General features: G+C 35.8%; 1 protein-coding gene and 1 long non-coding RNA gene across 2 annotated transcripts in view; one reads left to right on the top strand and one right to left on the bottom strand.

Annotated features, from left to right (window-relative positions):
* Positions 1-1,330, top strand: part of LOC309966315 — a 106,163-nt gene extending 104,833 nt beyond the window's left edge. Inside the window, exon 2 of the long non-coding RNA XR_014326443.1 lies at positions 1,235-1,330. This is a non-coding gene — a long non-coding RNA (uncharacterized lncRNA). The remainder of the gene's footprint in view (positions 1-1,234) is intronic.
* AGMO (alkylglycerol monooxygenase) overlaps positions 1-20,933 on the bottom strand; it is a 374,037-nt gene that overhangs the window by 112,199 nt on the left and 240,905 nt on the right. The gene's annotated exons all lie outside the window — the stretch shown is intronic.

The following is a 20,933-nucleotide window of genomic DNA, read 5'->3' as shown; positions in this document are numbered from 1 at the left end:
ATGAAGCCCTTGTACAGGAATGAACCTCTTAGCTTAAGAGTAGGTCTAGTTAACTGCCTAGAATACACATAGCAACTCAGCTCTCTGTTCTCAACTTACTATGTATGGAAGAAATGTTTTGTGACTTCTCTGTTGAAGACCACCTAAATGATATTTTCTGTTTTATATTTGCAATTAGGAGAAAGAACACTAAAAATGAAATATCCTTGAGGCTAGAGATCAGAGGAGGAGGAACCAGTGTTTGAGGAGACAAAACACCTTGGGATAGGGAGACTGTATCAGCTACCAAAAAGACTACTTGAACCTGAATTCCAGAAAGAAAAGGAGCAAGTGTACGGATGACCAGACTTAGCCTAATGCATGTTCCTGGAGCCTCACTTGCTCACATGCAAAGATCATTTGTTCAGCACCAACAGTGTGTCAGCCACTGAGTTAAGGAGGCTGCATATCCTTTATTGCAACTCAGTTATGAAACTTAGGAGTTTAATGCAAAAGAAAAGGGTAGAAAAGAGACAACTATAGCACAATGATATAGGAAATATAAATTACAACGCGCTACTACAGGAAGGTTATCTACCTTTGGGGTGTATATAGTTTGGAAGTAGGAGTGAGAGAGTAGAGGCCTCCATGAGACAATGGTAAGCTGATTTCTTAAGCTATTAAAAATTCAGGCAAATTTTAAAAAGAGGATTGTCACTGAAGAACAAGGAAAGGAGCTATTTCCCACATGAGTAGCCTGTACTCAGGCTAGAGTAACTCTGAAAAATGTATTCCTTCAAAGAGGAAGATACTAGGATAACTGAAAGAAAAATCTGGCATTGGAGAAGCTAATCAAAAAGGATCTTATACTAAGCCTGATGCCCAGAAGCAGTCACTGAGGGTTTTACACAGGCGAAGGAAACTCATATGCTTTTACTTCAAAATAGTCAATCAATATGCCTTTTAAAGCTAAGTTTTCAAGTGATTTTTTAAAAATTTAATTAATTAATTTATTTATTGGCTGTGTTGGGTCTTCGTCGCGGTGCACCAGCTTCTCATTGTGGTGGCTTCTCTTGTTGGAGAGCATGGGCTCTAGGCGCGTGGGCTTCAGTAGTTGTGGCTCACCGACTCAGTAGTTGTAGCTCACAGGCTCTAGAGCGCAGGCTCAGTAGTTGTGGTGCACAGGTTTAGTTGCTCTGCGGCATGTAGGATCTTCCCAGACCAGGGCTTGAACCCGTGTCCCCTGCATCGGCAGGTGGATTCTTTTTTTTTTTTTTTTTTTTTTTACATCTTTATTGGGGTATAATTGCTTTACAATGGTGTGTTAGTTTCTGCTTTATAACAAAATGAATCAGTCATACATAAACATATGTTCCCATATGTCTTCCCTGTTGCGTCTCCCTCCCTCCCACCCTCCCTACCCCACCCCTCCAGGCTGTCACAAAGCACCGAGCCAATATCCCTGTGCCATGCGGCTGCTTCCCACTAGCTATCTACCTTACTACGTTTGTTAGTGTGTATATGCCCATGACTCTCTCTCGCCCTGTCACAGCTCACCCTTCCCCCTACCCACGGCAGGTGGATTCTTAACCACTGCACCACCTCGAGTGATTTTTGAAAGGTTAAGTCATATCACATTACTCTTCTCAAAAATTTCCAATATTTTCCCATGTATCCCTAATACTAGCCAATAAGTCTTGATGAACTCTGTTCCCATGTTACTTCTTCGACGCATCTTCTACTCCTCTCTCCTTCCATCCATCCTTTCCAGTCCCATTGGTCTTATAGCTCTTACTTGAACACACCAATCATCCTCTCATAGCAGGGTTTAGAATTATCCTTTCTCTCTGCCTGGACTCCTGTTTCCTAAAATAACTGTATGGTTTGCACCTGTACCTTTTTCAGGTGTTTGCTGAGAGTTTACTGGAACACACACATCTCTTGCAGTCCTTCCCTCCCCAGTTCCCTCTTCACTTCCCTTGTTTTGTTTTTCTTCACATCTGACTTATCACTATGTAACACACGGTGTATTTTGTTAAACTATTTCTACAGTCTTTCTTTCTTTACTAAAATGTTAGCCCCCCGAGGGCTTTGGTTTTTGTTTGTATTGTTTCTGACATACCTCTAGAAACTAAGAAAATTCCTGGCACACAGTTATGCCCACTAAGCATTTTTTTCAATGACTTAAATCACAGCTAATAAAAACAAGTTATTAAAAATTTCAGAAATATAAGAAGAGAGGTCATGAGGATCTCCAGTTAAAGTTTGATAGGGCAGAGGGAGAAAACCTCCACAACTAATTGGAAGTTCCTAAAAAGTGTGACAAGACATTGACTATAATCAAGAAGCCTGGGGCCAGGTAAACAATGAGTACTTGCCTGAAGGAAAAACATTTGTTTCTGAAATGAAAATGACAGAAGAAGGTTCAAATATATCTTTACTTTCAGAGTGGAATAACCTAGCAACTAGCAGGTACCATTTTTATATAGTCACTATAGTTGTCACTTACTGTTATCTGTATTAGAAATGTTCTCTTCATTAACTTCATTATCCTATTTAATCCTCTCAAAACCGATGTCCCTGACTCTCCATTTTACAGAAAGGGAAACAGAGTGATCATGGGATAGGAAGCGGTAGCTTCAGATTCAAACTCTCCTGTGGGAGTTTGGATGCTATTTGCTGGAGGAGCATAAGGGAGATTCGTTTCCATGAATGTCTTTTCTTGTTGAGTTTGGTAGAGAGTGAAGACGCAGCTCACACAAGTTAGTGGAGTATTAACTCTGTACGTAATGTCAGAGACTGAAAATAAAACGAGACGTGTATCTTGTGCTCGAGTAGCTTATGGACTGGTGGAGGGGGAAATGTCACTAACATATGGAATTGCATGGCATCATTTATTTTTGATACACTAAATTTAACGACAAGACATTATACAACAATTTCTTAATTTTTGAGACTATTAATGTTTAAACATCGTATTCTTTTTATTGAAATCACCAATGATAAGCTGGATTTCACAGTATTATAAAACTAAAATATCCATCTGTCAACCTACTTACAAATAGTCTAAGAAAACAGAATCCCAGGCTCACAGCCTAATTGTGCTTCACTTTAAAACCGTTGATAATAGTTAACTTTATCTTTGGGGAAGGAGAAAAAAATAGGAGCAATTGTCCCGGCCCCAGAAAGGGGCTTTTGGTAAGGTTGAAATTCAACCCTAACTATAATCTTCATCTAGTCCCTCCTCTTCTGCTAATTTCAATACCCAAAAAGGAACTGATGACTTACTAATACAATATGTATGTATGGAAAAAGAATATTTTGATAATCATTTATGTTGTAATTTCTAGACCTGAGTTGCAAGAAAGTTCTGAGCTTTTCTGATACTAAGCACTCGCTTTATTTCAAATTTGAACTATTTGAATTTCTATAGTAGCTTTAGCTTCTGTTTGTGCTTACTGGCTGCACATATTTTTTTCTGGGAGAAACACATGCGTACGTACTTTCTCTGCTCATAGTGGCAATGTATTTTCATTGTTAATAGTATGAATTTTAAAGCCAAACATTCTGTGTGCAGGTATGGGCTTGCTAATTATGTGACCTTGAGCAATACACTTAACCTTCCTTTAAGCCTCACCATCCTTACCTCCTAAATGGAAGTGTATGAATCAACCTGCAAAATGATCCCAGTGATCTATCCCTCTGGTAGTCACCCTGTTATATAAAAGATCCTCCCACAATGAATCAGGATTGGCCCTGTGTGACCCACAGAATACGGTGAAGTGATATTGTGTGACTTCCAAATTAGTCATAAAAGGCATTACAGTTTCTCCCCTCACCTCTTAGATTGTTCACTCTGGGCAACCCAGAAGCCATGTTTTAAAGACATTTAAGCAAGCAAGAAGACAGGTCGATACAGAGGAACTGAAGTTACCAAGTCCATGACCGGTTTCATCTTTCAAGCCTCGGAAGTAAGACCTCCAGTCCTAGTCAAGCCTTTAGATGACTTCAACCCCAGCCAACATATGACTGCCACTGCAGCAGAGATAGACTCCCAGCTAAGTAATGACTGCCCAGCTAAGCCTTCCCTGAATTCCTGACCCAAAGGAGCTATGAGAATATAAATGATTGCTACTGTTAAGCCACTAAGATTTAGCATATCTTGTTATGTAGCCAAAATAACTATAACATGAGTAACATATCTTACGGAATTGTCATGGGGATAAAATGAAGAAATGTAAACCAAGAGGTTAGTATAGTGACTAGCACACAGTATGTGCTTTAAAAGATTGCGAAAGGTGCTATTAAAATTGTATGTTGGGGCAGGGGGCAGAGGTGGGGCTGGTGCTTAAACACAGAAAAAGACACAGAGAGACCTCTCTCAGGACAGGCTGTGCTACCATATAGATTTTTGCATCTTATAGCCAAGACTAAGTGTTCGCTAAAACATAACTGTCTCTTGTTAGGCTCGATTGTATTTTTCAGCCTCATGTTTAATTAAGAATGGCCATCTGACTAAGTCCTGACAATGAGATGGGAGGAGAGGTTATATGTGCTGCTTCCACCACGGCCTAAAGCCCTCTAGTGGACAATCTTCTCCTCCCCTTCTACTCTTCCTTCAGAAGAGAGGGAGGAGAAACCATAAGATGGAAGGAGCCTGGGGTCCTAAAAGACACAGAGGACTGCACTAAACAAAAAAATGATGTCAGTCTTTTTGTGAGCAAAAAATGTTGATTAATACACACCTTCACTGGACACTGGCATCTTCCTCCCTGTCAGGACTCCTCTCTTTGCTACTGAGAGTTTACTCTGTGCCTGCTTCCGGTTTATCATAGGAACGCAGCAAACATGAGGAACTGAATGGATTTCAACTGTCAAAAGCACGCCTGAGACCAAAATCTCTCCTATCAGGAACTCTCACAAAAATTTTAAAAGACCACATCTTCAGGCACTGGATTCCGTGTACTTCACTTACATTTTTCTTTAATACATTCTCTCATTATATCCTCTTTCCGATATTTTACCTCATTTTCCCTTGCCTACCTCGCCTCCAGCTTCTGGCCCATCCTAACCTGATATCCTGATTTTTCCGCTTATTAGTTATATGACCTTGGGCAAGTCAAAATACGAAACAAGGCCATTCTGTATAATTCTAAGAATAGTTACTATGAAATGAGATAAACTAAATGAAGCCAGGGGCCCAAGAGAGTGCCTGGTACTTAGTTGGGGCTTAATAAATAACTACTGTTATTCAAAATAAAATGATTTACCCAAATAATTTATATTCATTACCAAAATAAAAATACATTTTACATTTTTGTTACATAATGATATTTAAAACTATATTTCACCTCTCGATCCTCTGGCAGATATTACAGAATAATACCAATGTCTCACATTGTGGTATAAATTACATGATGCTTTCTGGGCATATGAGTGTTAAATTGATCAGTTTCCCTTTTTTAATCCTTGGAATCTCTCCGGCAATAGAAATTCTTGATGCGTACTAGAAGGAAAAGCTTATAGACCATCCAATTCTATTTTACCATAATATCTCGTACTAATGTGATGACACAGCTGACAAAATTGAACAAGCTTGCTGATATTTATTTCAGAGCACCACTTTGTAGCCTGAAATGGATACTCATCTCAGCAGGTGTCAAGACGCAACAACAATCCACTTTCAAAGTTAAATGCAAATTACACACTGAAATTCTATAGAGAAAACAACTCTATTCCTTTCCCCCCAAAAAGACTTCTCATTCTCTAACAAGAGTGCACTTAGCTGATACAGTAAATGAACTGCGGAAAAAAATCCCTCTGGCTTAAAGAAACATCAAAGTCCATTTCATAAATGAGAAATAAAATGTAACTTCCTTTCAATAAAACAAACACGTTGATGATGATGCTTTACCACATTAACAAGGGATTTAGAGTCCATATACTCTCTTTGAACTTGGTAATAAGTTTCAGTGTGCTTAGCATGTTGATGTGGCCCTGACAAGTGCTAATGTATACCCTTTGGGTTACTTGATACTCTCTATTGAGATGCACTACTGAATTCAAAAGGAAAAAAAAAGACAAGAAGAAAAAAAAAAGAAAGTTACTGCCATGGGTTCAAAAATTCACTTGTAGAGAAAATGACTACAGAAAACCATCCATATTTAAAGCACTTGGAAAAATATTGATTGTACAAATTATTTCACACTAATCTAGACATCACACTTAAGAGTTAAAAATATTATTGCAATAAGTATCAGGAAAAGTGGTAAAAGTAATTGTAGTATGGTACTTAATAGTCATTTTTCTCTGCAGAATTTCCAAATTCCAACTGTATTTATTCCTTAAATATCTCTTCTTCCAGTGATGTCAATATATCAGCATTTACTAGGGACTCAATGTTTTAAATTTCCCATTAAAGTTACTATAGACTACAAGTAAGCCCAAGTAAGTGTGAAGGAAGCAAGTGAACAACAGAGGGAATTAATTTCCCATATCACAAAGAGGATTCCTGAGAGCAGTAATACTCCAAATGATGTAAAAGGAAGTTTCACAAACACCTTTATTTTCTCATTTTTTTTTTTACATGTAAAGAACTATAAATAAATGACTTTAGAAGTGGCCAGGGAAAAGTAGGAAGGAGAAAGAAAAACTCATAAAGCAAAATTTGAAACTTTAAACGTCATCTTGAAGTGATATATTAGAATGTAAAATTTCACATCATTCTGAAGTCTCTGACAACAAAAACACACTTACTAAGAAGTATTATTTATGCCCTTGTTGACTAGTTTAAGGAATATGTATGTGCTAGCTTGTATATTTACAATTACGATTTGCTTTCAAATAGTAATATCTTCGAGGTATTTCAGAAAAAAACATCACCTCATTCTATTCTCCTTTCATGATATTAGAGTGACTGAAAAGTAGGTGATTAGAAAATAACAGTCTTTTGTAACTTCAACCTTGCTCTCCCCTGGGGCAGTGGATTATTCTTACATCATAATATCTGTTAGTTAATACCAAAGGCTTCGCCCAACTTCAAAGCAGAGATATTAAAGGCTCACTTTCCACTACAAGCAGGTGTATTTTTATTAGCTTTCTCTTTCAAAATTGCTATGACTTCACTTGCGGATATCCCGCCAACAGCCATTATTGAAAGCCTTACTATAATTGCTAAGTTACATGCAACGTCTGAAGCACAAAACCAATGTCACTTGCAGCCCTCCAACAACTGACTGAAACCAAGTGTTACATCATTAAAGCTGAATTACAACACACCCATGGCGTGTTTTCCATGTGTGCTATTTTAAACAATAGTACAGAAAAACCTGGCTATAAATTCACAGATCCCCAATTTGTTCGAATTCATGAACAATAAGAGCTGTCCTAGAGCCTTTTCTGGCTCTATTTTACTCAGAAATGTCATGCACCAAAATTAAATGTCTGTTTGGATTTTATTGGAGATGGAAATGCTAGCTTTATGTTGTAAATTTAAACAACCTGCCACAAAGGGAGCCTCACATTTATATCGCTTGGGAAGGCATATTCATCTCTAATTGCTTAGGGTAACACAAATAAACTAATGTAAAGTGTTCGGTTTCTCAACTGGTTCTGTGTAGAATAAATGAGATGAAGTGATGATGGCATGGGTTTTCAGTGGGTTCAGATTGGATTTGTTTTCTTTGATAGAGTTGGATGTGGAATCAGTGTATTCAGTTATTGTTAATGACCAGGAAGTTTTCTGGAAATTCATAAAAATACAGTAAGACATTCATTACTGCCGATAAAAAGAAATATTAGCAGCATACTCGTATTACCTTTTTTTTTTCCCAATTAGGTTCAACCCATTCCATTATTTGGTGATCTAAGTGGAAATATTTCTTCTGTCATAGTGGTACGCAAAGCTATTATAATTACATTTTAGAAAGGTCGACAACTTTTTTATTTGGCTTCAGTGATTTTATGGTGCCTAGATTCCACCGGAAAATATTTAGTCACTCACTTACTTGGATAGAAATCCATCACCTGGAATAGAAATCATGGTTAACATGCCAGCATCTTTGTGCAGACAGGCCTGAAAATATATACTAGGCAAGGCCACTGCCAAACGACTTGTGTCTGGCCAGGACTACCTTTCAAATGTTCTCTGCATACCAGTTACTGTTAAGATTTATTGTAGTATGTGTAGATAAATATACTTCAGCTTTCATATCCATAACTTAGATAATACAGTAGCAGCCTACACTCTACATATTACTTGTCTTCAGTTATGGTTTCTGTAGCCACTCACAATATTCAGATTTCTCACCAAAACTTAACAGTAGTCTTCATGTTACTTTAAATAGATCACATTAAGCCAAGTGTAGGAATTTCATATACACATATATAACCAATCCATAAAGAAATTAGTTTAGTGTCTTAAACGAATCACTATCATGAGAAAATACTTCATCATAAGCAGATCTAATCTAAAATACATGAGAGAAACGGGGCCCTATAAAAATATATACTAATCTCAAAGCTAAGTGCTTGACTGGGAGAAATCCACTATATTATTTAAATTCTTTCATTCATGTGAAAAGTAAATAACCTCTATACACACAAAAACACAAACACATACACATCAAAAAAACTTAAGGGACATCACTTCTACCACATTCAATTCACATCACAAATTATGACAGCAAAAGAAATCCATCACACCCACCAAAAGAAGAACAAAAAACCCTAAAACTATCCTCTCAGCACAAATATATGTCCACCCAGTTCTTTCCTTTACTTAGAAAATCTCAGTGCCAACTGAATCAAAGCAACCATACTATTTTAGGGTTTATTTGTTTTCTTTAAATTTGGCGGACACTGTTCTTTCCTATAAAATTGGTTGACTCAATAGGGAAAAAAATATCCACCATTAACTTTCAGCATACCCACTTGTTATTCTCATCTTCAATCCCAAAATTCATCCTACGGATTCATGTTTAAGGATTGCTGTTGAATAAAATATTTTATGAAGTGATGTGTTCTGAGTTAATGATTTTGGGGAAATCTGTCATTTAAATGTGTGCCATTGAATATATTAAGCACATTCTTTAGATTCTAGGATCTGGGCTGTTATACTCATCTTCAAGTACTTGGAATTTGACTACTTTGTGTGTTTTGATACACATTGAGAAAGGCACAGAGAAACTAAACTATGAGTTACTTCCAGTTTAGACATATCTACTAAATTCTAGGTTGTAGCATTTACATTATTCGAAAGACATTTATTAAGTATTTGTCTTATCAGGCCCTACACATATTTCAGCAAATCAAGATAGTCTAGATTGTATTTACATTTAGACTGTAATTTTCCCAAACCACATAAACAAAACCATTTTGACACCTGGTCCTTTAGAGTTCATGAACTTCAACATCTGAAAACATATGCAGGATTGTCAAACTTTCCACTTCCTTCCCTGGGGGCACCCAAACATATGTAACCATGTATATCACTATGTTTATATGCCATCAAATTTCCTTAAAAGAAAGTAACTGGGTCTCTTTATCGCGGCAGCAAACTGTCCCAGCTCTAAGTCTGTGAGATACGGAGCAAGGGCTCTCCGGGAGGAAGCAGCCCAAGGGCAACCACAGGCTTTCTAAAGTTGGCATCAAATATACCCACTCTCTCTACACTTTCTTTCATTCAAAACCTATAACAGTACCAAACATTAATGCCAGAAGAGGAAACACCTTAAGCCAAAAATCACATTTCAATAACAGAACATATTTTATAATTATAAAATTTACATTCTCAATTATTCCGGGGGGGTGGTGGGGAAAGACAAAATAAAAAGGGGAGACAGGCAAAGAGAGGAGTGATTACCCATAAAATAGGGGTGTATCCCCTCACTCAGCAAAGCTAAAGGGGATACAATGACATCCACCCCCACTGCTCATCTCTACCGGGTCAGAGATCTTCCAAACTGAGCAAAGGATTTTGGAAAAAGGGGCAGATGGGAAGACTGATTAAAACCACCCTTACCTGCAAGATAGGCAGCATCTCCCCAGAGAAGAGCGCTTTGTAATTCTGCCAGGGGACATGGGAGGGTCAAGTGCAACCCACCTGCTCACCCAGCACATCTTAAAGCTTGCTAGCAACATGTTCACAAAATGCAGCCGCTGCCGAGGCAGCGCTCGGGGTGAAATCTCTTTAGCAGCCTTCGTCCACCTGTCTCTGAGTGCAGCGTCTGGCCGCGTCCTGCCGGCTGTTTCTGACATTTACCAGATTGCTAGCCCTTTTGACCATGGGCAGATAAATTAAGGCACCTGGGCTCCACCTTCCTAACTTTGAGTAGCAAAAGGAAGCCACTCTCCAGTGGATTCTTAGCTCCAGCAATTAACTGAAGAAAGCGCTTAAAGGCTCCCAGGCAGACATAATAGAGGATCTGGGGCTTTAATTAAGCAGTGACTTAGGTTGGCTAGAGGGAATATGCTATGAAAATTTTATCTCTGGTGGAGAGGTCAGTTTTCTAAGTACTTTAGAAATACTTTCCTGTATGTAAACAGGGGTTTTTTACTTTTGTTTTTTACAATCTAGAGAAATTTGAAACACTGATTTCATCTTTTTCCTCTGCGTGACACTTTTTCTTTCTTTTTTTTTTTTTTACTGAGGGCAAATTCACATAACATAAAATGAATCACTTAAACGTGTACAGTTCAGAGGCCTTTAGCACAGTGTTGGGCAACCACCACCTCTGTCAAGTTCCAAAACATTTTCATCACCCCCAAAGAAAAAGGTAAAATTCCACACATTCATTTGATAGGCAAATAGTTAAAAGTTATAAGAATTTATTGCTAACCATAGATAAAAATAATATATATAATTTAATCTTAATCATTCAAGTTGTTACACAAAATATTTTGCTGCTGTATCTCTGCTTTCAGATTTGCTAGCTGTAAAACTGTGAAGCTCTCACCTCTGATTATGTAATTTGAAGGTCAGCATCTGATGGAGATGCACTTTAAAACTCTTCCACGTGTGGGTACCTCCACAGCCCTCCTCCCTCCCTTACTGCAGTCTCTACTCAGGAACCGGAAGACCAAGTACTTCTATGCATCCTAAAAAGTAAACTAACTTTAAAATAAATGTATTTTGGGGATTATAAATGAGGGGACAAATGAGGGATGAGTAAAATGAGTGGACAAATGAAGAAGGGATGAATGAAAGTGTATTTCAAAAAAGAGTAGATTTCATGACACTGGATTTCATTTAACATGTAGTGCACAGAATGCATCATCTTCACCCAATCACATTGCCTGCAAGTATTTATATCTGTTAGATCTTTAACAGATCAATATTTGGTATAGGAGGTTGAATCCCTGCTGCTTCATACAAAATTGAAGAACTGGTAATAATACCAAGTTGTAATTTTATCTGTTCTCTCATACATAAATTGGTTAGAATGCTAACTAGTGGTTCTAAAACAAACAAAAAATTGTTTCAAATAGAAATAACCATTATAGAGCTTAATTAGATTTACATGTATTCAAATAAAGTAATATGAGTGAGCGGTGAGATTGTTTTATGTCTGCATTTTTGTAGTTAGAATAATATAAGAAACCTAACTTACCTCTCCAAACTCATCAGTTCCCATGGATCTTTAAATGGTTGTCTCCCAAATTTACATCTTCAGCTTAGACAGCTCCTATTATTTCCAAACTTGCATTGCCCCACTTAGATACAGAGTAGGTAATTAGATTTAGTAAGTCTGAAATTCAGTGGAAAAACCAGGAAAGGGTAGATAAAATTTTAGGTCAATAGCATTTAGAAGGCGTTGAAATCCACGAGACTAAGGTAAATTGTCTTGGGTTGGGAGTAGATGACACAGAGTGAAAGTAAGAGAACTGAGCCTGAGGCACTACGAGAAATGATGGTGAGAAAAAAAGTTGCTTCTAGCAGCTAAAAAGGAGGGGCTAGTAAGGCAGGAATAAAACCCACAAGAGAACATTGCTGTGGAAACCAGAACCAATGAAGAAGGAGGGAAAGGTCAAGGTTGTTGCTACAAAATTAAATTGAAGTAAATTCATGTATGTCTTCCAAATCCTTTCCCACCTAAGGAGAGTTAACTTGTTTTTAAAATCCAGTGTTAATCACTTCACTGGTAAACTCCTCCCACCTTCCATCATTCCCCACACCTGCCATTAGTTAGACCAGGCTTCATATCACGTCTTCCAAGTTTTTAGGCAGTCTCATCAATAAAAGTTCTCAGAATGGGAATAATTTTAGGAGGTCAAGAGATTTGGGCTTGCTGTCCTGATCAGACTTAAAAAAAAATAGCTTATTTCATTAATGCATGTATTTATAAGGGAACTGTCATGTGTGTTAATATTCTCATCAACGCAGTCATTGTTATTCTTCAGGAGACAAAATAACATAATACTATTATGTGGGAGTATAGTATAATAGCAAATGTACAGTTAGAAAAGAGGTTTGAATTCTACCCTTATAACTTACAATCATATGACCTTGGACAAGTTAACTAACTTTCTGGGTCTCAGTTCCCTCATCTGAAAAGTACATATAATAATATATACTAAAAGATGCTGTGAGTACATGAAAATGCATACTTAGAATGGAGTAGACACTTGGTAAACATCAGTGGCCTTTGCTTTAATGGATGTTTTGCCTTTCTTGCACCTAATAATAATTACACAAATGGAAATCTTTAAGAAACTTTATATTTTCCCACAGCAATTATTAAAACCTAAATTATATTTGATATTCAGTTACATTCTAAGGAACCCTTTGCAATAGTATATTAGCATATTAGTATATAGTATATTTCATAACTCTCCACTGTAAAATGATCAATTCTATTAATTTCTAACTATGTACCTTTTATGGTAGAATATATCAATGCCTTTTTCTCTTAATATATTCAGCACAAAATTGCCTTTCTGTCAATGAGTGCTTGAACACTCTTCTTGTTCATTCACCCTTATTTCATCCTTAATTAAGCTTTGAATATCAAATTATAATAAGTATAGGTAATATACTATCAAATATTTAACTCATTTCCTATCCTAACACCAGCATACCTCTAAGTGACATGAAAAGGCAAACAAGTCCGAATACTTAGTTTAGAAGATTTTTGAATGAAAGGGGTTAGGGAAAGTATTAACAGGATCTTTTGTAGGTCTGGGTTCACTTTTGGCATTTATGGTATCATATTCTTCCAGGGATTATTAGTATCAAAGAAAGAAATATAATTCAAAGGATCAAATTACAAAACAAACAAAAAATCTATCATATACACAATTCCTTACCAACCCCGTTGCTTCACCTCACTGCTGTTTTATTTTTATCTGTATATGTTTGAAAATGATGCAAACTTCATAGCTTCCACTTAAATTTGCTGTAATGTTTACCACAAAAACCTCTGCAAAACTTGTATATGATAGTAGTGATTGCCTTTCAAAAATGATTTAAAGTCATGAAAAGCAGAGGAGTAAGATCCATTTATTACTTAGTACTGAAATAGCAGACAAAATTTTTCCTTCTGGTAGCATGTCTTAAACATGTTTTTTTTTTTTTTAATTTTGGGAAGTCACAGAAATTTTTATTAAAATACATTTGAAGCTTTGAATAGTTATATATATATATATATAAACATAAAATAAAGCAAATGTTTTATGATTATAAATATTCTACCATGTAAATATCTCGAATCTATTCACATCTCTCTAGCCTACTGTTATCACCCTATATAAAGCCACCATCATTATTTTTTTTTTATTGGAGTATAATTGCTTTATAATGGTGTGTTAGTTTCTGCTTTATAACAAAGTGAATCAGTTATACATATACATATGTTCCCATATCTCTTCCCTCTTGCATCTCCCTCCCTCCCACCCTCCCTATCCCACCCCTCTAGGTGGTCGCACAGCACCGAGCTGATTTCCCTGTGCTATGCGGCTGCTTCCCACTAGCTATCTACCTTACGTTTGGTAGTGTATATATGTCCATGCCTCTCTCTCGCTTTGTCACAGCTCACCCTTCCCCCTCCCCATATCCTCAAGTCCGTTCTCCAGTAGGTCTGTGTCTTTATTCCTGTCTTACCCCTAGGTTCTTCATGACATTTTTTTTCTTAAATTCCATATATATGTGTTAGTATACGGTATTTGTCTTTCTCTATCTGACTTACTTCACTCTGTATGACAGACTCTAGGTCTATCCACCTCATTACAAATAGCTCAATTTCGTTTCTTTTTATGGCTGAGTAATATTCCATTTTAAACATGGTTTAAAAGTTGAAATTTGGGGGGCTTCCCTGGTGGCACAGTGGTTGAGAGTCCGCCTGCCGATGCAGGGGACAGGGGTTCGTGCCCCGGTCCGGGAAGATCCCACATGCCGTGGAGCGGCTAGGCCTGTGAGCCATGGCTGCTAAGCCTTTGTGTCCAGAGCCTGTGCTCTGTAACAGGAGAGGCCACAACAATGAGAGGCCCACGCACCGCAAAAAAAAAAGTTGAAATTTGTACTCACTCATGTACATATGGGAAACAAGATTTAGAAAATAATAATTTTTACTTTATCCATAAAATTCAGTGGATGATGCTGGCTATCATTTTCCTCTTACAGATTTGGGATTTTAAAAAAAGAAACAACTTGGCTATCAGTCAGGCTGTTACAAATAAAAAGATACAATTCCAAGCTTAAATCAAGAATTTCTTGATGACCCATTTAGAAAATAATACATATTTTTGGTCACTGATATATCTGAAACACCTACAGGCATGTATGATACATAATAGGCACTCAATAATATTTACTGAATAAATAAATGCATACATATATATAATTACAAATACTGGCGTCCTAATTCCCTTAAGGAGTTTGGGTTTCTCTCAACAAAGCTAAAGCAACACAGAGTTTTGAGCATTGCTAATTTTGCCACAGACTAATGGTTTCAGACCTAGAATTAATCTGTGGAGCAAAAATATGTTACAATTTGAAACTAGAAATATGGATGTAGGACCACCTAAATGGTATGATGCTTTTTCATTGGTTGAATAAATCTCTAAACTTAAATATAACCTCTCTCAACATTTTACCTGAATTAGTTACCTTACTCTCTTCTATTAGTTTTATCTCTCTGGTGAAATTGTAATTTTCCTGAGATGCTGACATAAATTATCCTAAATTTCTCACTTTTCTCTATCCCTCTCTCCGTAGAGTGACTATCCTAGTTCAAGTCACTGTCATATCTTACCAGGATTACTACAATTAATCCCTAATACATTTCTTGTCTCTTACCTGTTCCCTACCAATTCTTTCTTTACAAAACCATTTCAGTGATTATATTAAAATGTGAGTCTAAGCAAACGGCCTCTGTGCTTAAAACTCTTCAATGGCATTGGTGGTGATGCCGTGAGGACAAAACCCCAAACTCCTATTGTGTGCTCTCTACACTTCTTTTTCTGCTATTGCACTTTTCATTTTTCTAATATTATCCCTTGCGTTCTTCCACTGTCACCTAACACTAGAGCCATAAAGAACTACTGTCAATTCCCCAACATGGTGGCCATTTTCTCACCTACCGCCTTGGCCCAAGCTGTTTGGTCTGCTGGACATGCCCTCCCTCAAAACCCTTCAGTTGGTAAACTTCCACTGATGCTCAAGATACACATCATCACCTCGGGAAATCTTATCACACACCACAACTGGATTGTTCATGCTTTTCTTCTTTGTTCTCTCAGAGCATGCTGTGCATAACTTTAACACAGCATTTATCAAACTCTACTGGAATTACTGGTCTATTTGATCATCTCCTCCACCTTCTTAAAGACTGGGATAATGTCTCATTTGCCATTTTCCCTTAGTATCGGTCTCAATACTTGGTACTGGTGCTGTTGTTATTGTTGTTTTCATCATCAGTAACACCACCAGCTAGCACTTGTTAAATATGTACCATGCAGCAAAATTAAGTGTTTTACATCCAATATATCATTTAATTCTTGCGACAATTCTATTGTTATCCCCTGAAAGCTTGAAAACTTACTAATTTTCGCACAACTTGTAAATATCAAAGCCAGAACCCAAACCAAAATTTGTGAGTTCCCACTCCCTGTTCCTAACCTCTATGATAACAATTCCATCGCATAGTTGGTACTTAATATTTCTTGAGTATGTGACTGATCGATGGATGTATTCAATCCAGTAAGTTGAATGAAACCTCAATGTTTTAGTAATAAAATATTAATTCTTAATAAGTGCTAATATAATTATTGTTCAATATAACTAAACATTTTCCTTATAAATAAAAGAAAGGATCATTTAAATAGATTTTTGTTGTGAATAGGAAGAAAAATACTGATTCTTTCTTGGTAGATGTAATACAAAAAAGATGCATTATATTCAGGTAAATATCAAAACCCATTGATAGTATTCTTTGTCATATAAAAACTATACCCTTCAAACTGGAAACAGGCATCTCAAACTGCATACACTGTATATTAGCATTCAATCAGCAATGTAAACAATATAATATAAGCATTACATGGACTTTACATTAAGATAAACCAATCCACTTCTGCCAAGACAGATGTAATCACTCAAATCCCATTGGGAAAGAAGTAACAGCATTGTTTGGTCTAGGTCTCAAATACTTCATTTAGTAAATAACTTGGGCTTTGTATATTCATTTTTTCATAACACATATTTCTAACATTTAAATATTACAAAGTGTTTCAAGAGTTCTGGGCTTAGGATTCAATGGTAAAGCATGATATTTGCTAATCTTACCTCATCACGCAATTGTTATTTGACAGTTAAGGGGATAATTTACTTTACTCTTTCTTGCATAACACCCAAATAATAAGAGGAATATGGTATTGTTATACCTTCCTTATATTTCAAGCCCCCTCATTTTTCTAAATCACAGATCTCGAAGTAAAACATAAAGCAGTTTTTAAAAGTTATACTCAGAAAAATTCAACAGTTTGACTTTAGTCAAGAGGTTAATTTAAAAAAATTATTCAAGGGTTAAAATCAGACAAATGAGTATATTCAACATATGGCTTTGAAAAAACCAGTTACTTTAGTGTTGATTATAAGCAAAAAGCAAAGTTGTCTAAATTGAAGTGCACCTTGTTCTTTTTTTTAATTAGATCCATTTGTTTGAATTAAAACTGTATTTACAAGTAACCATTTTATATATCTAAATGTACACGCTTTAGGGTATTATGTTTATTTCTTATACATTTATGGAAAAAAATTACTCTTTGGCCTATCAACATAGGCCATAAAAATAGGTAGTACATTCACATGAATCAACCTTTAAAGATTCTGTGAAAAGGTCCCTTCCACATCTGTTCTCCTGCCATGCAATTTCTCTCCCCAGAGTATTCCAATGTTATTGTGTGTGTGTGTGTGTGTGTGTGTGTGTGTGTGTGTGTGTGTGTATGTGTGTTTCTGCGCACCTCCTGACAAATTTCATGCACCTACAAACCATAAATATACAAACAGCAAAAGACTTAGATCCATGTCACATGTAGGGCACATCTGTAAAGTGCCAAAAAGGATAATTAGGTTTCTTCCAATTCTAAAATATCTCAAATGATGAAAGCTGACAACAGCGGTTTATCCCTCCATTTATTTTCATTTCAATATTGAAACATCCTCCTTTAATCTATAATAGGTAATCTAGTCATTTTCTTCCATGGCACAAAGTTACAGGGACTTACATGCTGTCTATAACTTTTATTTGCCTGTCCTTCTTGATGTCTATGACGCGGAAGAGTCAAAACCCTGCCTAGAGGACCATTCATGCACTCAAAACCATTCTTTGGCTTTAACTCATTAATGTCCTATGGGAATGCCAGTTCGGTGTTGCCAGATCTTTAAATTTTTCAAGAGAAATCATTAATCCAGGTTCTTAAAGTTTCCTGATTTAAAAATGTTGGTAAACTATCAAAACTTTTCCCAGTTTTATTGAAAAAAATTGACATACATCACTGTATAAGTTTAAGTCATACAGCATGATAGTTTGATTTACATATATTGTGAAGTAATTACCACACTAGGTTCAGCTAACGTCCATCTTTTCATATAGATACAATAAAAAGAAAGAAAAATAACTTCTTGTGATGAGAACTCTTAGAATTTGCTTTCTTAGCAACTTTTCTGTATGTCATACAGCAGTGTTAGCTATAGTCATCATGTTGTACATTACATCCTAGTAGTTATTTAACTTATAAGCCATGTCTTGGCTATTGTAATTAATGCTGCTATAAACATGAGGATGCAGATATTTTTTCAAGTTAGTATTTTCATTTCCTTTGAATGTATTCTCAGAAGTGTAATTGCTGGATCATATGTTAGTTCCATTTTTAATTCTTGAGGATCCTCCATACTGTTTGCCACAGTGGTTGTACTAATTTACAATCCACCAACTGTATACAAGGGTTCCTTTGTTACACATTCACACCAGCATTTATCTATGTTTTTTATGATAGTCATTCTAATAGGTATAAGATGATATCTTAGTACTTTTCATTTGTGTTTCCCCAATGACTAGTGATATTGAGTATTTTTTCATGTATGTGTTGGCCCTTCCTAGATCTTCTTTGGAGAAATATCTATTCAGCTCTTTTGTCTATTGTTAATAGGGATATTTGGAGGGGTTTGCTATTGAGTTGTATGAGTTCTTTATATATTTTGGATATTAGTCCCTTATCAGATATATATTTTGCAAATATTTTTTTCCCATTTCACGGGTTGTCTTTTCACTTTGTTGATGGTTTCCTTTGCTGTGCAGAAGCTTTTTAGTCTGATGTAGTCCCACTTACGTAATTTTCATTTTGTTGTTTGTGTCATATCCAAAAAAAAAAAAATCATTACTAAGACCCATGTTAAGGAGGTTTATGCCTGTTTTCTTCTAGGAGTTTTACGGTTTCAGGTCTTATATTGAAGTCTTTAATCTATTTTGAGTTAACTTTTGTAAGCAGTATAAGATATGGGTCCAGTTTCATTCTTTTATATGTGAATATCCAATTATTTCAGCACCATTCATTGAAGAGACTGTCCTTTCTCCATTGAGTATTCTTATCTCCCTTATCAAATATTAATTGACCATATATACTCGAGTTTATTTCTGGGCTCTTGATACTGTTCAACTGGTCTATTTGCCAGTACCATACAGTTTTGATGACTATAGCTTTACAGTATATCAGGAAGTGTGATACCTCCTGCTTTGTTCTTTCTTGGAACTTCTTTGGCTATTCGGGGCCTCTTGTGGTTAGATATAAATTTTAGGGCTATTTTTTCTACTTCTGCAAAAAATGCCATTGGAATCTCGATAGGGATTACACTGAATGTATAGAAGGCTTTTGGTAGTATTGACATGTTAACAATATTAATTCTTCCAATCCATGAACATGGATACCTTTCCATTTATTTGTGTCTTCTTCAATTTCTTTCGATGTCCTTTAGTTTTCAGCAGAGAAATTTCATCTCTTTAGTTAAATTTATTCCTAAGTATGTTATTGTTTTTGATCATTTTATAAATGAGATCGATTTCTTATTTTGTTCTTATTGTATAGAAATACTACTGATATTTGTATGTTAATTTTGTATCCAGAAACTACTGAATTCATTGACTATAGATCTAACAAATTTTATTTGAGGCTTTAGGATTTTCTCTATATAAAATCATATCATATCGTATGCAAACAGAGATAATTTTACTTCTTCCTTTCCAATTCTGATACCTTTTATTTCTTTTTATTGCCTATTTGCTCTAGTTGAGACTTATAGTACTATGTTGAATAGGGGTGGTGGGAGTGGGCACCCTTATTCTGATTTTAGAGAAAAACTTCCAACTTTCCACTACTGAGTATGTTAGCTGTGGACTTGTCATAGTTAGCATTTAATATGTTGATGTATGTTCTTTCTATGCTTAATTTGTTAAGAGTTTTTATAATAAATGGATGTTAAATTTTGCCAAATGCTTTTCCTGTGTCTATTGAAATGATCATATGATTATTTTCTCATTCTATTAAGGTGATGTATCATATTGATTGTGTATGTTGTGCCATCCTTGAATCCTAGGGATAAATCCCATTTGATCATGGTAAATGACCTTTTTAATATGCTGCTGAATTTGGTTTGCTAGTATTTGATGGAGAATTTTTGCATCTATACTCATCAGGGATATTGGCCTGTAGTTTTCTTTCCTAGTAATGTCTTGTTCTGGTTTTGGTATCAGAATAATTCTGGCCTTGTAAAATGAGTTTTGAAGTGTTCGCTCCACTTCAATTTTGAGAAGATTTTGATAAGGATTGATGCTAATTTTTCTTTAAATGTTTGGTAAAATTCACCAATGAAGCTATCTGGTCCTCGGCTTTTATTTGTTGGGAGATTTTTGATTACTGATTAAATCTCCTTACTAACAATTGTTCTATTCGTATTCTCTATTTCTCCCTGATTCAGTCTTAATAAGTTGTATGTTTCTAAAATTTTTTTCCATTTCTTCTAGGTTGATAGTTTATTGGCACATAGTTCTTCATAGTAGCCTGTTATGATCTCTTGAATTTCTGTGGTATCAGTTGTAATGTCTCCTTTTACATTTATAATTTTGTTGATTTGGGTCCTTTTTCTTGGTTAGCCTTGATAAAGGTTTGTCAGTTTTGTTTAGCTTTTTAAAGAATCATCTATTTTAATTAATCTTTTCTATTTTTTTGACTATTTCATTTATTTATGCTCTAATCTTCATTATTTCTTTTCTTTCTTTTTTTTTTTTTCTGCTAATTTTGGGCTCAGTTTGTTCTCTGTTTTCTAGTTCCTTAAGGTATAGAGTTAGGTTATTTATTTGGGGTCTTTCTTGCTCCTTAATGTATGCACTTATTGTTATGAACTTCCCTCTTAGAACTGATTTTGCTGCATCCTATAAGTCTGGTATATTGTATTTTCATTTTAA

Source organism: Leucopleurus acutus (genome assembly GCF_964270905.1).
Source record: "Leucopleurus acutus genome assembly, chromosome: 9".
NCBI classification, from domain to species: Eukaryota; Metazoa; Chordata; class Mammalia; order Artiodactyla; family Delphinidae; genus Leucopleurus; species Leucopleurus acutus.
Note: the sequence above shows the minus strand (reverse complement) of the source record. Positions and strands in the feature narration are given on the sequence as shown.